Source organism: Pseudopodoces humilis, chromosome 1, assembly GCF_049639895.1.
Source record: "Pseudopodoces humilis isolate 2021_Gansu_Grassland_sample_001 chromosome 1, ASM4963989v1, whole genome shotgun sequence".
NCBI lineage: Eukaryota > Metazoa > Chordata > Aves > Passeriformes > Paridae > Pseudopodoces > Pseudopodoces humilis.
This window is the reverse complement of record NC_142200.1, coordinates 124,410,593-124,425,863: the sequence shown is the minus strand read 5'-3', so window position 1 is coordinate 124,425,863 and position 15,271 is coordinate 124,410,593. Positions and strand designations below refer to the sequence as shown.

Below are 15,271 nucleotides of genomic sequence, written 5' to 3'. Positions count from 1 at the left end.
TGTTCTGAATTTGCCGTGTTTTCTAGCAGTTGTGAGCAAGGGAGATCTGAATGAAATACTATGATGGGCTCGATGATAAGGGATGAACCCTTATAGTTGGGAGGGAAAGATTTAGTTTTAGATAAGCATTGTTAAAGTGGAGGCAGGGCTGAAATTCCCAGCTAGTGTGAATTTTGACCTCATGCTTTGGGGGATGGGCCGTGTGAGCCCTGGATGAAGTTGTCCCACCCCAGACCCCTTGTGAGGGGTGGCCCAGGAGTTCTGATTGGGTTTGACTTCCTGGGGGTTTCTCCCTTGTTGTGTTTTTAGTGGTCCCTGACCATGAACTCCACCCTAGTTCTGTCCATCAAAACCCCTCACCCTGCCTTTGTTCAGAGCTCTCTTCTCTGAATCTGAGTTTGTTCCCATGCTGAATAAATGGTTTCATGAACAGAAGCCTGTCTCGTTCCTGTTCCATGCTGGTTCCCAGTAACTGTAGCTTCTCTGGACATGATCCTGCAGTTGCAGACTGCAACGCCTTATGAGCAGCTTGGTTTCCCTGAGATTTCTGTCATATGTTGGGAAAATATATGTGATGCTAGAGAGAACACCGCTGAAAACTTGTGGAAGAGAGAGGGTAAGCCTGTATGTGTGGAGGGAAGCACTTTGCTTTATAACTGGTTCTGCCACTTCACCACCACTGAGAGATAAAAGGCAAGAAGTACTATGGTGCTAAGCCTAAGTGTTACATCTTGATTCTTTGCTGCCAAGAGCACTTGAGCCTACATGCACAGCTATACATTAGGCTCTTGTTCTGTTCATGACTTTTATGCCCTCGTGTCTCTATACACTGACTCTATCTATATTGGACAAGAACAGCTACCACACTTTTCAGGACAGCTTACTACTGAGCTTGTATGATCTGACTTTAAATACATTTAATTCAGTGTTCCTTTAAAAAGCAATGGCAACAAGTAAAACTCCATAGCTGTCTTTGGATTTCAGTGAGCTGTATGCACCTTAAAAAACAATCTTCCATCTAGTTGCATGGGTGAAATTTACTTTCCTTGATTAGATTTTTAACACCCTGAAGTCTTACCCTGAGGATCTTTTCTGCTCATTCCCTGCTCCTTCTATACCCCAGACTCACTAGATAACAGTGAGGGTACAGAGATCTGTAGTACAGACAAAAGTTGTACAGCACTGATTGGTTAGAATATATGCATCAAAATATTTCCCACTATGAACACATAATTAGCTTTTAGCATGAAGCACGGCACTAAGCAGCACTTATGTCTAATTCATCTCTCATACCACTGTTAAGCTTCATTCCTCTATACCTGTGTGAATAGGAGAATGCCTCCTTCAGATGTAGGTTCTCTATTTGACATTTGTTGAGATGAGTATCTGTCTCTGAGAAGCACATGGAATTTGATATGGAGTAGGAAAGATGCATTCTGTATGTGCTTTAATTATTATGCAAAATATATATATTTTTGGAGGGACTATATTCTGAAGGCATCAGGTGCCAGATTGACTTGTTACTGCATGTTCTTGCATTGTCCCAATACTCTTGTATGAATTCTTGTGATCAGCTCTGCAATACTCTTATGAGCACAAAGAAATAAGACTAAAGCTGTTTAGTTTGGAGGAAAAATAGAGAAGGACAAATGATACTCTCACACTATTTCAGCCAAACAGTTTCCTTTATACTCTGCCATGGTTCTTGTCTTTTGATGTGAATATTTTACATTGGCAAGTCAGCTTTTGGGAAGAAGCCATTATCTTTCAACTGCACTTCCCCATGCCTACAAAACTTTATCACAAAGCTTTATGACTATAAAGTCAGAGGAGCTGTTAGGGAGCTGGTTTTTGATTTGGTATTAGTTTCACATTCTTTTTTCATATAGACTTCAGCCCTCATTAGGCCCTTGTTTTTTGTTGTTTTTTTTTTCTTCCCAATTTAAGTGGTTTTTATCTCATTTTCCCAACAAATCAGTCAATCAGGACCCATCCCTATGAATACAGAATACCTATGGAAGAAAATACTGATCTCTCCTTGGTTCTCTTTACCTGTTTCTTATTATCCAGTTCTCTAAGAGATGTTAAACAGAAACTAATACGGTTAAAAAGACATTTCTCAGATTCTGTTTTTCAGTGCTGAAGAATAGAGACTTGTGCAGGTATTTGGAGTAATTTTTCACTCCAGTCAGGGTACAGTTGCCGTGCAATGGTTACTGGCCTCATAGAAACATTTGTATTTCCTGCTGTGTTAATTACTGTTACTACTATGATCCAGAAGACAGGTAACAGCTACCACAGTCACTTGTTAGCCAGTCAGATTAGTATAGGGAGTGAAAGGCAGCCAAATCTTTTTAATAAGATTTGTAACTGTTCCAGAAAATAAAAGCTTTCAGAAAAAGAAATAGGCCACTTGGAATCCTGCTTGTTTTTCCTGCTGACGCTGCTGCCTGTTGTGCACAAATATCTATCCTAGCATAAGATCATGGTCAGGGCTGCTAAAGGTAGCTGCTTGATGATGAAGAAACACAGGACAAAATAAAAAAGATTTGAGGTTTACTTGTCAACATGGAAAGTGGACTACTCCTTTTATGTAAAAAGAAGTCCCAAATCACACCTCAAAAAAGGTAGGCCCATTCCCTTTTATTTACTACATTTCCTGAGGAACAGTCCTTGTTTGGGTGTTCTGCATGTGTGAATTGCTACCTGTGGCTGTTATGCTTAAGCATCTCCTTCCATTCCAGTAGTTCTGTTCTTCTAACAGCTGGATACCAAAGAACTCCACCATGGCAGAATCCCAATGGGCACTGCTGCCCTGATAGTTCAGTCTTTGTGGAAGTAGGATAAGACACCTGTCCTTCATGGAAGAAAAGTGCTGGATCATGCACCATCTTAGTCCATTTCAACTGAAATTCTTATTTCACATTGCTCCCCAACAAGCATCTTATTTCAAACACTAACTCCCCCGTTTCCTCCAGGGATCAGATGAGCATCTTGAGTGTAGTCTAATATTACAAGTTATAATGAAATACGTGATAACACAGTATACGTGGCTTGCGATTGGCGTCTTTTGGCAATAAACATTATTTACTTTGTGCAATGAACACAAAATCCTTGGCCTGAGTTTTATGTGGTAACTCATTTATTCACCAGCTGTCATACTGTGGGTAGTGCCTATTGTCATTATAAACCCAGTAAATACTGGGTTAGAACACTCACTGAAGGTACAAAACCAGTAAGGAATATGCAGCAGGTTATTACTTTGGTTACCCATGCAAGAATTTTCTGTTTGAAGTAGAAACACGGTAATTTAGTTGTATGACTTAAAATCAAAACACAAGAAGGCAGGTAGTTATCAGCCTGGTGTTTCAGGAATCTTGATTTTCAAACTACTTACAGACACAGCAGAACTTGAAATATATGGACTCCAGAGAAATATGCATCTAGCCCAGCCTTTTTGTTCTCAGTTCCCAAATGTAAGCTAAAAGTAGAAATAGACACCTACAATACATTTCTTGGCATTAATATCTTTGCAAATGCAGCAATCTTGCTGCATTGTGGCAAGATGTGTCATTTTAAAGCAGTTAACAGAAAAAGAGCACAAAATGTTTATAGGAAGTATCTGTTATTTTCAATTAATTTATTTGCAAATGTGCTATTCAAAGGCTGTATACTTTTCTCATTATAATCTCTCTCTACTTCAGATTCTGTACTCTCTGTGACACAGATTTTATCTTGGTACTTTCCAATGCAGTATGTATCTACATATCACCTCTTCTAGTAATAATTCAGTGATCACCTACTGAGACTTTCTTGTTTCTGTGATTCATACTGTAGAATTGTGACACAATTAGAGTAGTTTGGCTCTGTAAGGACACAGGATTTAAGTTCTTGGGTATTTGGTTTTATGGAGAAATGGAAATGGCAAACATTTCTTTGCTCAAGTGTAAAACTAGAGTAAGTTCCAAAGTTCCTATAAGTAGAAATACAATTTTTGAAATGTTAACATAGCTAAAGAATTTTTGGTTTCGTAAGACGGGAAAAATCCACAAAATGTCAGTGACTCCTTATCCAGGAAAGAAAAAAATCACAATATCTATCAGATATGTAAAAATACTTTTAAGGATAAAAAATAAAAACATTTTAGGGATAACACTGAAAATAACTAAAATAACTGAAAGAAACAGTTTAAGTGAAAATGGTGAGAAAAAGTGTTCACACAAATATGTCAGCAACTGCAATACTGAACTTCAGTTTCTTTATCTAATTTTCATTTGTCACTCAGACTTTGGAGACAAAGTTATGTATCTCTAGAAACAGTCACATATCAGAATTCAGAATTCACAAAGAGTTGACAACCTTCAAAAGAAAAGATGATTTCTTCCCTTTAAAACTGAGAAGGAAAATTTAAAGTAGAAAACTTATTTCAAAAATCATGTCTTTTGTAAATGAGACCAGTACTGGCAAATATCCTAGTCTGTATTCTTGATTCCCTGCTCATTCTAAGTCCTCTATTTGCATCCTTTGCCAAGGATTGAGAAAAAAGTTGAATCATAGAAACTTGTCGTAGAATGTGTTGAGTTGTAAGGGACCTATCAGGAACATTAAGTCCAGCTCCTGGCCTGGCACAGGACACCCCAAGAGTAACACCATGTGCCTGAGAGTGTTGTCCAAAAGCTTCTTGAACTCAGGCTGGTGCTGTGACCACTTCTCTGGGGAGCCTGTGCCAGTGCCCAGACACCCTCTGGGTGAAAAGCTTATTTCCTAATAGCCAACCTAAACCTCTCCTGACTCAGCTTCATGCCATTTCCTTCAATCCTTTTGCTGGTCTTGAGAGTGAAGAGATCAGTGTCTGTCCCTCCACTTTTCCTCATGAGGAAGTTGCAAAGGCAGTGAGGTCTTCCCTCATTCTTCTCTTCTCCAGACTGAATAGACTAAGTGACCCCAGCTACTCCTCATATGGCTTTCCCTCAAGACCCTTCATAATCCTTGTTGCCCTCCTTTGGACACTCCAACAATTTAATGTCTTTTTTATATTGTGGCACCCAAAACTGCCCCCAGCACTCGAGGTGAGGCTGCCCCAGCTCAGAGCAGAGCAGGACAATCCCCTCCTTGCCTGGCTGGTGATGCTGTGCCTGATGTACCCCAGGACACGGTTGGCCCTCCTGGCTGCCAGGGCACTTTCAACGACTTTCTGTCAACCAGGACCCCCAGGTCCCTTTCTGTGGCACTGCTCTCCAGTATCTCATTGCCAAGTCTCTCTGTACATCCAGGGTTGCCCTGCCCCAGGTGCAGAGTCCAATATTTTCCCTTGTTAAACTTTGTACCATTGATGATAGCCCATCTTTCTCATTTGTTAAGATCTCTCTGCAGGACCTTCCTGCCTTCCAGGAGGTGAACAGCTCCTCCCAGTTTAGTAGTGTCATCAAACCATGTGAAATCAGGAACAGCAAAATGTTGTACAAGTTACCTTTTGCACATTTGAGTTTAAAAATACAAATAGCAGGAGCAACAGCTGTCAACATATAAATTAGTTTCTCTAACAGTGCTTTCAACCAAGTAAAGGAAATATAGTCAAAACTGTGCTTGGTGAATTTGCATAACTGCACACATGAAAGACATAAGTGGCAATAACCATTATGAAATTGCTTTGTAATATGATTTTTAAAATTTCCAACTGAAGTTTCTACAATTACTAATCGAAGGAGATTAACTAGGCATGATTATTAGAAAAAAACCTTCATTTTTAAACTGATCTTAAAAATGAAATAATGATTTTTCTTGTTAAGCTTTGCTGACTTGTCTCTTATCAAACTTTCCTTGATATTCCTAGATGCTATTCTTATATTTCATGTTGATCTCCAGAAAAACTGCATATACTTAGGTAGCAAAATCTGATGAGACCCAGAGTTCAGAATACAAAATTGTATTGGAAATGAAGATTGCTTTGTGGTGATTTTTAGCATGCTTCCTACTAGCAAATTGAATAAAACCATGCAATCCTCTTGTATAAACTGAGCAGGAATGATTTGATACATGTGATAGTCCAGTTGATTTGAAAATACTTTTTTTCAGTATGCTTCCTTGATTTTGAAATGGGAAGACTCGGAAAAGCTAAAGACAGGCTCAAAGAAAGGAGCCATGCAAGGTGTCACTATGACCAAATTATCTTTCAGATGCCTGACACATCTATTGTGTCAATAGATTGAAATACCCTTCCTTAGAGTGGATCCTATGTAATTTTCTTGAGCTTGTGTATTACAATTATGCAAGTGAGGGTGAATACTGAGCCTGGAGAGGGGTTGTTAATATCCTGGTCCTGAGAGCCCATTCATATAAATCTGTAAGTGTTCAGATAGGTCAGAAACCATAGCAATTGCATTATGTGCACCGAGGCAATCTTGGTAGATGCTTAAAAGAAAACTACTGCTAAAAGCAAGGGAGGACTCAAAAGAATCAAGAAGAAACCAGAAAGGAAAAATGCCAGAAAGAAGCCTTAAGGGAAAGCTGGTAAACATGACATTGTGAGAAGTGATCTAATTTGTATCTTAGATTTGCATGGAAGAACTTTCACAGTTGTGTTAACTTTCTTCATGATATTTAGGCAGACAGAAGATTTGTGATGCTCTGTGGGCCACCTGGGGAGCTAGAGATACTTGTACAAACCAGGAAGATAGTGTTTTTCTTACTACTTTGTTTAGAGGAAGGCCCAGTGCCTGTTTTGAACTGCATACATAAGGTTTGGACAGCTGAACTTATATGAGTTGATTGTGGTTTAAAGTGAAATGCTACATTTGCATTTCTTTAAGAAGAAAAAAAAATCAAACAAAAAGGAATAGTTTATAAGCTACTTAAACACTTGTCTTAGTAGAGTGCAAGGTAAGAGAAAAGGCTGAAGATTTGGCTTTTATTTTATTAGAATGTGGAAAAAAATAAAAATTTTGCCAGGGAATTAAATTAAGAATGTACTAAATCATACTTGTAGCCCGAGAAAATGACATTGAGGGAGTAGGTTTCTGCATATACAAACCCTACTCTTAACTGTATCCAAGAGAAGGGCCTTCACCTTAGGGGACTCAAAAATGTAAAGTTAATGTTTGCCAAAAATGTATAAGCTTTTTGAAAAGTATCCTGAAAACAATACAAGGACAAAATAGAGTTTAAGAGGGTATTGTATGAAAAACTCTGTAGAATCTCTAACAATATCTTTTAAAATACTTCAGAGATATGAGATGCTTATGCATTTTTTCAGGAATGGTAACATTATGTTTCATATCTGCTCAGGGATGAGTCAATGAAGTTAGAGCTGTTTCAGCAACAGCCAGAAGGTCGACTTCCATAAAGAGTAGGAAAATCAGATTTCTCACTGCAGTTCACTGCCAGAATTTTAGCGATAAACTCCCTTTAGTACATCAAAACCAGCAACGTTGGTACTGTTTTGTGGGAATTTCCTTGGCCTTATATGTACATAAAGCATATGAAATGCCGTCTTATTTTTAAATATGTTGGTACAAATATATGCTTTGCATTACCAAGCTGAAAAACAACAAGGTCCAGTCTGCTTGAAATAAAAACAGCTTAATGGAGACTTTCAGGTACTTCTAAATCTAAGGGCTGATAGGTTATTTTATTATTTAAAAACATATATCTGGTGAAGTACCTGTCTGCTAGAAATGCTTTGTCAAATAATATATGCTTCTTCCTCCATTCATCATGCCGCATTTTTTCACAGAAACATTTTCCTTGTACAGCTGCAAATCATGCAAGAGAGAAAGAATAAAAATAATCAGTGCTGTCTCCTGGGACAAGATTAATTTATACCTTTTTAGAGAGAGGAAAACAGAAATAATTCTTAACTTTCAAAAAACAACTAAACTTATCCTGAACAAATATTTTGGTGGCTCTTGTATGTGGGCAAGTGCAAAGTCCTGCTGGTTTGAAAAACATAACATCTAGGAGTGTTTTATTTCAGTCTATGTTCAGGAGTTTCTCCCCATTCCTCACTGCCCAGCCATGCTTTGTAATGTGGCTTGCCTGTTTTCCAAGATATTCACTTCAGCTTAGAGTCATCAGTTGAAAATAATGTCTGTTTTTCCTTCATACATACATTTTGCTCAACAGAATGATTCTGAGCTCATGGCAGTAAGATCAAAGACATCTTTCACAATGCATCTCTCTTGCTTAGCATGACTAACAAGCTCACAGCAACTTCTGAAGGTTAACTATTCGATCTCCCTAATACAAGTACAAGCACGGAGGAAAAGGGCCCTGACAGTGAGATTCTTAAATTATTTTTCTCTCTTCCTAATTTCCATTGTGAGAAGGAGCTGCTTTCAAAGTTGACAATTTTTTTTTTTTTTTACCAGAAAGAGGGGATGGCTACAAAAACAAGTTTGCTTTGAGATCTTTTTTTTGGCCCTTTTTACTTTGCTGGAGCAGCACAAAATAGTTTCTGTTTGTTAAATTTAGCCTTGAAGGAATTTGAATTCTCATACCTGTTTCTTATCTGATCAGATAATGCCTGAAGTATTGTTGACTCTATTAAACTTTTGAGTAACCTTTTTTTTTTTGCCAGTCCTTTATTTTATTCTGGTTTTGTTCAAGAGCTAAAGGTGTAATTTCTATTGCACTCTAGAGGTACCCCTGCTATCAGCTATATCAAATCTTATTACTGATCTCATTAAACTAATATAATTAGGAAGGCCTGTGTTATATGTAATCTGAGTGTTGCTGCTGTGGAAAAGGACTCTGTTAAAAACCTTTGAGCTTATGAAGTTGGCAGAAGCTCAAGTAGTTTCCTAGTATGTCATTTAGCTATTAATTCCATGAATTCTGACTTTTTATTGTTCTGTATCTTGGAAAGCCTTTGCACCTGTATGAAGTGAATGCCAAATATTATCATCATGAGGCTGTTTCTAACAGTGCATTTCTTTGTCTTATTTTGCACTGTATTGTAGCCTAGTACAGCATAAATCCGTGTAACTTTTCAGAGTTTTGTTCTTCTATGCTTCCAGCATTCACAAAGGATAGAATACAAAAACACCTGCATTCAGCAGCATTTGGTTGTGATAATGATAGTTGTGCTGACAAGAAAGTGTCCATTATCACCTCCTGCTTGAAAATTACGGGACAAGTCTGAACTGCATGTAAGAGCTCATTCAGTAGTACAAACATTCAAGGAAGGCCAGAATTCTTGTGATCCACAATTTTTGCCTAGCTCCTAAAATGCTTCCACCAGATCTTTGGTTTGTCTAAATTGGCTCTGTACTGTTGCATTCATGATGTTTTTAATTGGTTAAATTCTGATCCAAGATACACAAGAAATAAAAAAACCTCAAACATTGCAAATAGGTTGAAAATTCTATTGTATGCAATGGCACAACTTACATGCAAAATTATGATCATGATCTAAAGATTTCAATCTGTACTGAAACCTGCTCAAAAGCTCTAGGATGAACATCCTTAGGGAATGGAAAAAAAATCACAAAGGATGCATTGCTGAACAGGTGGAATTCAAAGGCCCACTGACGTCTAACTGACTTCTTGAATTAAAACAGTCAGCCCTGGTATCATCCTGGGAGGAGCTTTTGGCTTTCTGCTGAGCATGAGTACTGTTTTTCTGCTGGATTAACTTGGCTCTGCAAGACTGCCTCAAGAATCCTAACAATAATTTGGCAGCCTTTTGGAGCTTAAGTTATTCTGCCATTCTGTTACCTATTTATTTATTATGGTTAAGAAATTCTTCTCTATCATTACCTCTATTTTTTTTTGTTAGTCTTGGGCAAAGGATCTAACCTAATTACTGTTTGCACATACTGACTCAGAGATTTTGATAAAATAAATTACTGTGATGGAATTGGCCTAAAGCTCTTCTTCTTACTAGTATACCAAATGAACTTACAGAAACAGAAGGTACAGCTACCTAAGCTATTTTTATGATAACCCACTTATACTATTACAGATCTAACTCCCCACACACTCAATAGCAATTTGAAACAGGGCTTCAGTGAAAATCGAAGCATGACCACTGACTTCAATTAATCTACATTGACTTAGATCTACTAAATGCCAGGTACAGTATTGACAACTTTTAGACATTTAATGCAAGAAATTCTATGGTTCTGTCTTATAAAAAAAATATATATATTTATACAACTGATGTAAATAATTTTGCAACTTGTTCATGAACATCCCTTATTTCCATCTGTTCTTTCTCCTTCTGAAATACCTAAAGAAATTAAAGGCAGCTGGTTTTGCAGAATCCTCATGGTACTGTCCAGTTATGACCTCTGGACCTCAAAGCTTTCACAGTGAAGCAAACAAAATGGATATGTTACCTTTAAATCCAACAGAGGCAGGAATGTTTTGTTTTAAAGCATTTAATCTTGGCAAAAGAGATTAGAGAAGGGAAGCAGCTGCAACTGCAACGTCTGTATTGATTCATCAGGCATACCCTAATAATGGGGAACAAAGTGTTTGGCTCAGCATGCCAGTGTTCAGAATTTTGTATTCTTCTAACAGTGACATCTTTGGGAGGCTTATATTTTAAACTTCCTGAGAAGGGTGCGCTAAACTTACCTCAAAAATATGGGTAATAATGTAGTAGAATAGAAAGCAGCTATGCATTCCAACTATGTTCTGATAACTCCCCAGCTTTTCTTCAGACATGTTTGATCTGTGTGATTGTTTTCAACAACAATCTATAGAGTCATGCTACATCACGACTTGACTCTTCTATTTTCATATGTGGTAGGTGTAGTCTGAAGTGTATTGGCATTCCTAGCAAGGAACCTCAGTCACAAAAAAGGAGGGCAGGGGAGAAGGGAGGAAGGATAACTCCTTTTCAAGCTCTGTCTCCCCTGGCAATGTGGATGCAACTGGCTTTGCAGACTTAGAATTGAGCATGAGCACAGCTGCTAAAGGCGGTACTGAGAAACTGCTGTGACACTTTCAGAGTGAGATCAACAAACAAGTAATATTTGTCTGGAACAATAATATTTTTTTGTCTTTTTTTGATTTTTTTTTTAACAGTACAGATCTGCCTACAAATAGTGAACATTTTTACCTAACTTTTCTTTTGTATGATAGTAAATTGCAAGGCTAAAAATTCATAGATATCATAGAAGATGGCTTTTGATAGGGAAGGCATCACCAATATAAGAACTGAAGAAAAATGATCAGCTATCTTATAATAATATCTTATAAGAATTGGAGTAAAAACACAAAGGCCTAGAGCCAGAGAGGAAAGAACTATCTAGATACTTCTTTTCCAAGACTGATTCAAATATTTCTATGGTATTAATATGACCCAATGCATTTAAAGTAAAAAATTCCTATCTTGCCTACAAATGTCAATTTTCATAGGCCAAGACACCATCACTGTTTTAGCACTGGATTTAATTTCAAGACAGTAGATCATAATAATTTGTAACTATGGGGATCTCCTGTGTTTTAGAGGTGAAAATAAAAAAAGATATTTAATTTTGATATATTTGCAATGCATATGGATTTTGATCTTCCCAAAAAAACTTTGGTCTCTACAAAAGCATCTATCATCTACTTAAAACTGTGATGTCATTACTTTATTTCAATTTGAATTTACTTCAAATGTCTTCCCTTCATTGATAGAGTAGGATGACAGAGGGTGTGAAGACAGAGGTGTTGGCTAAGTGTGATATGAGTTCAAATATTGGCTGGAGGGTGTGCTGCTTGTCTCTTGTTTTATGGATAAACAGTCTCACTGGGTGAGTAATTTAGTTGCACTGTGGATCTTTGCATGATAAGGCTGTTTACCTTCCTCATTCATTTTGATGTCTTTAATCCTGCATCACACAACTCCACAGATCACAGATTAGTACCTTAAATCACTGCTGTGTAATACACTAATATTTCCTGACACCCAAACTAACTTCATAAGCATACTTTGGGACAAACAAGGAGTGTCTGGATATATGATGGTAGTAGGAATGTAGTACTTTTGAAGGGTGGCGAAATAAAGCTCCTTGAAGTAATGCATTTTGAAATAAGATTAAGATTCCTGACTGTCCAAAATAATTTGTCAGATCTATTATTTTTTCTAAAGATATTTTCATGGGACTTTCATAGTGACAATTTAATTTATTGAAGTACATTTTTTTCCTAGCAGTTAATGGTAGACTAGGAGCAGTCACAATTAGAAGTAGTCTGTATGTATCATTATATTTACTTGTCCATGAAAAGCGAATTTAGGTTTACCAAAATCAGTGCAGGACTTGAACCCAACTGAAATTCTTTCAGCATTCCATTACAGTTATTCCAATGCCTTTGCTTTACAGAGGAATTGTTAGTAATGACTTGAAGTGAATATTAAAATATAGAAGAGCCATTACTACAACACACAAGGCTGAACATTGCAATTAGAAGACATATAAAACACTGCTCAGTTTCAGACTGATCTTTTGATCAGTTTCAGACTGTTCTTTTAATCAATCTGTTAATAGAAGATAGGTATGTGTTAGAGTGTTAGGTTTGAATTTTTCTATTTCCTTAAAGAAGACTAATTTTCTATTTCCTTGAAGGTGTTTTAGTATTTTTTAATATCTGTTTTGTAAATGTACCTGAGAAAACTATATAGAGGATATTATAGTAATCTGTTTTGTTCTCTTAAGTTGCACTGCCTTTGAAGTTTTCCAGTCTTTTAAATATTTGCATTTTGTTAATTGCAAAGCAAGTTAAACGAGCAGAGAGCTTCTGGTGAGAAATGAAGCATTTTGTTTGTTTTTACTTCTGTGAAAACCAGAGTACTGCAGCCTAATTTTGGTATATGGCTTTTTGAAAGAAGGACAAAGCAAAACTTCATCAGCCAGTTCTTCCAGAAGTCCTGGGACTTCAAATAGTGTCTCACCCACCTAGTCAGGACAATCCATAGTAGTCTTAACACAGGTATTTGGCACAGAATATGACTGATTATTTATGATAGCTTACAGTAACAGTTGTTAATGTTGTAAAGAAGACATAAAGACTCCCAGTCACAGGCTCTTGGTGAAAAGAATTCACCAATTGCAAAAGGCTACTAAAACCAAAACCCTATGTTTTTTTTTTCAAATTCAGAGTTGTTTATGTTTTGATTATTTTCTAATTGGTATCAGTCTAAACTTCAAGTCTAGAATTACTTATCCATGTCTATCAGAAAATATCAGCATTCAATAATCTGTAATTTCCAGAGAAACACTGCAGTCTGCATTAAATGTCATCTTTTGAGAATGAAGAGGGCATAAATTCTGATCTCCACTGGGTAAATCTGTAAATCGGGGCACAGTGGTAAACAACTGGCATTGCCTGTGTTAGGAATAGCTTGTCTTTTTGTGACAGAAACCTTGCATCCACAGTGCATACTCTGAGTTGTTTGCATGATATTATATACAAAGTTTAGAAAGAGGTGAAGGAATACTGCTGGTTCAAATAAGAATAACTGAGTCAGGAATTTGTTTCTGTCTGTAGATTTTTTGGGCGAATGTTTTCCATCCATTTAATGTAGACATCTATAGCTCAAACACCCAAATAAACCACAATTACTAATTTAATGTACTCCTTACAGTCCCCTAATAAAACTATAATCTATCAGATTTTACGTGCCTAAATATTAGCAATGTGACCAAAGTCAGTCACATAGGCTTCCTCTCTTGTAGTGGGAGAAACCTGCAGAGGGGGGCTTATCCACCTAAAGATGGTCTACATTGTCATTTTGAGTCAGTGGTAGAAGCATCTAAAGAAAGATCAATGATGTTCTGAAGTAGGCTGGGCTCTTTAACTCTTTGTCTAAATAGGTGATCCAGGCAGAGAGTGCTGTCTCTTCCTTTTTTTCCCCCTCTTGGGCATGCTTTCTGTGGAAACAGAGCACAATACAGATACAGGCCTTATCCTGATAAAGGATTGGGGCAGAGATGGGAGGTGCATCCACTCTTGAGTGTTAGGTGTTGCCAGTCTCCCTTGTCTGTAATACTGTGATTCAGACTAGATGCCTGATCTTTAGATCTTTGAAGCTTTGTAAAAATATATTTCCAAATAGCAATCTCTTGGCATCTTGGCACAGCCTTTGGGCTGTGGCTGGAATTTGGAGTTAGGTTGTACGTTTTTCTCTCCTTGCCTTCCTGTTTGAAGATCTGAGGCTGGCATTTAGATCTCAATATAAACAAAGCTGATTCAAACTTGTTATAGTCGACTCCACCTTTGGGCTCCTGAAACTGGAAAGCTTTGTCTCTGATTCAGCTATCTGATACATTCTATAATCATTTAGTCCACTTGTGCTTATGGTCCTTATTTCTTTAGATTATGCAATGCAAATGTTATGATGTTTATCTCACATGTACTTAGGTTTTAAATATTTAGGTGTCTGGTGGTTGATTAAGGATGTTCCAAACAAAACCACGTCTCAATTGGACATTTACCCCCTTCAGAAACAGCAGCTATGAAAGTCCTCCCAAGCCATGTCTTAAAAATTGGAATTGTAGAAATAATACTTTATACCTTTTCCTGTTTTGTTTTTTCTGTTTATTCTATCTGCCAGTCCTTTTCTTTCACATCCCAGATTTAAGTATAATTATTTCAGTTTCAAAATTCCATTCATGAAAAGATATACCTTTTCTTTTATTCCCTGTATTCTGAAGAGTAACCATTTTAGCATTTTCTTCTCCAATCAAGGAAATGTCTCTTTATCTTTCTCCCTTCACAGTTCACATAATTTTTGTATTTTCTGTTTACTGCTTCCTATATTTCCTCCTAGTTTACACCATAATTGGCACCCTTTTCATGCTTCATTGCATTAAATTTCCTTTCTATTTTTATTCTAATTTCTTGAAGTGTTCTGACTCCTTGTGTTGTGGTACTCTGCTCTGAGGATGTGGAGGCCTACAGATTTACTTGTTCTAGCTGCCAAAAATCATAGAATATCTTGAGTTTGGAAGGACCCATAAGGATCATCAAGTTGTAAAGGTATGTGTCCAGATGGCAAAAGCAAAGCTTTGATATTGAAAGAATAAATCAGAAATTAATATGAATATCACAGCTGACAACAATATCTCTGTGGGAGATATATATATATATATATAGGCTAAAAGTAAGTTTGTGCAGAAAGTAGATACTTCTTATGGTTTAGCATATGTTAATTTAATGAATTTTTGCCTTGCAAGATAGAAGGATGACTTGTACTATATTTTGTTTGCATCCTGTGTGGTAAATGGTGAAAAAAATACTTTCTTCCCTTTGTATAACCTCATCACTTACCTTCAGTGGT

The 15,271-nt window shown here is 37.0% G+C and overlaps 1 long non-coding RNA gene across 1 annotated transcript in view; it reads left to right on the top strand.

Annotated features, from left to right (window-relative positions):
• Positions 1 to 14,965, top strand: part of LOC148185220 (uncharacterized) — a 185,882-nt gene extending 170,917 nt beyond the window's left edge. Inside the window, exon 3 of the long non-coding RNA XR_015773721.1 lies at positions 14,839 to 14,965. This is a non-coding gene — a long non-coding RNA (uncharacterized LOC148185220). The remainder of the gene's footprint in view (positions 1 to 14,838) is intronic.
• Positions 14,966 to 15,271: the final 306 nt, after the last annotated feature.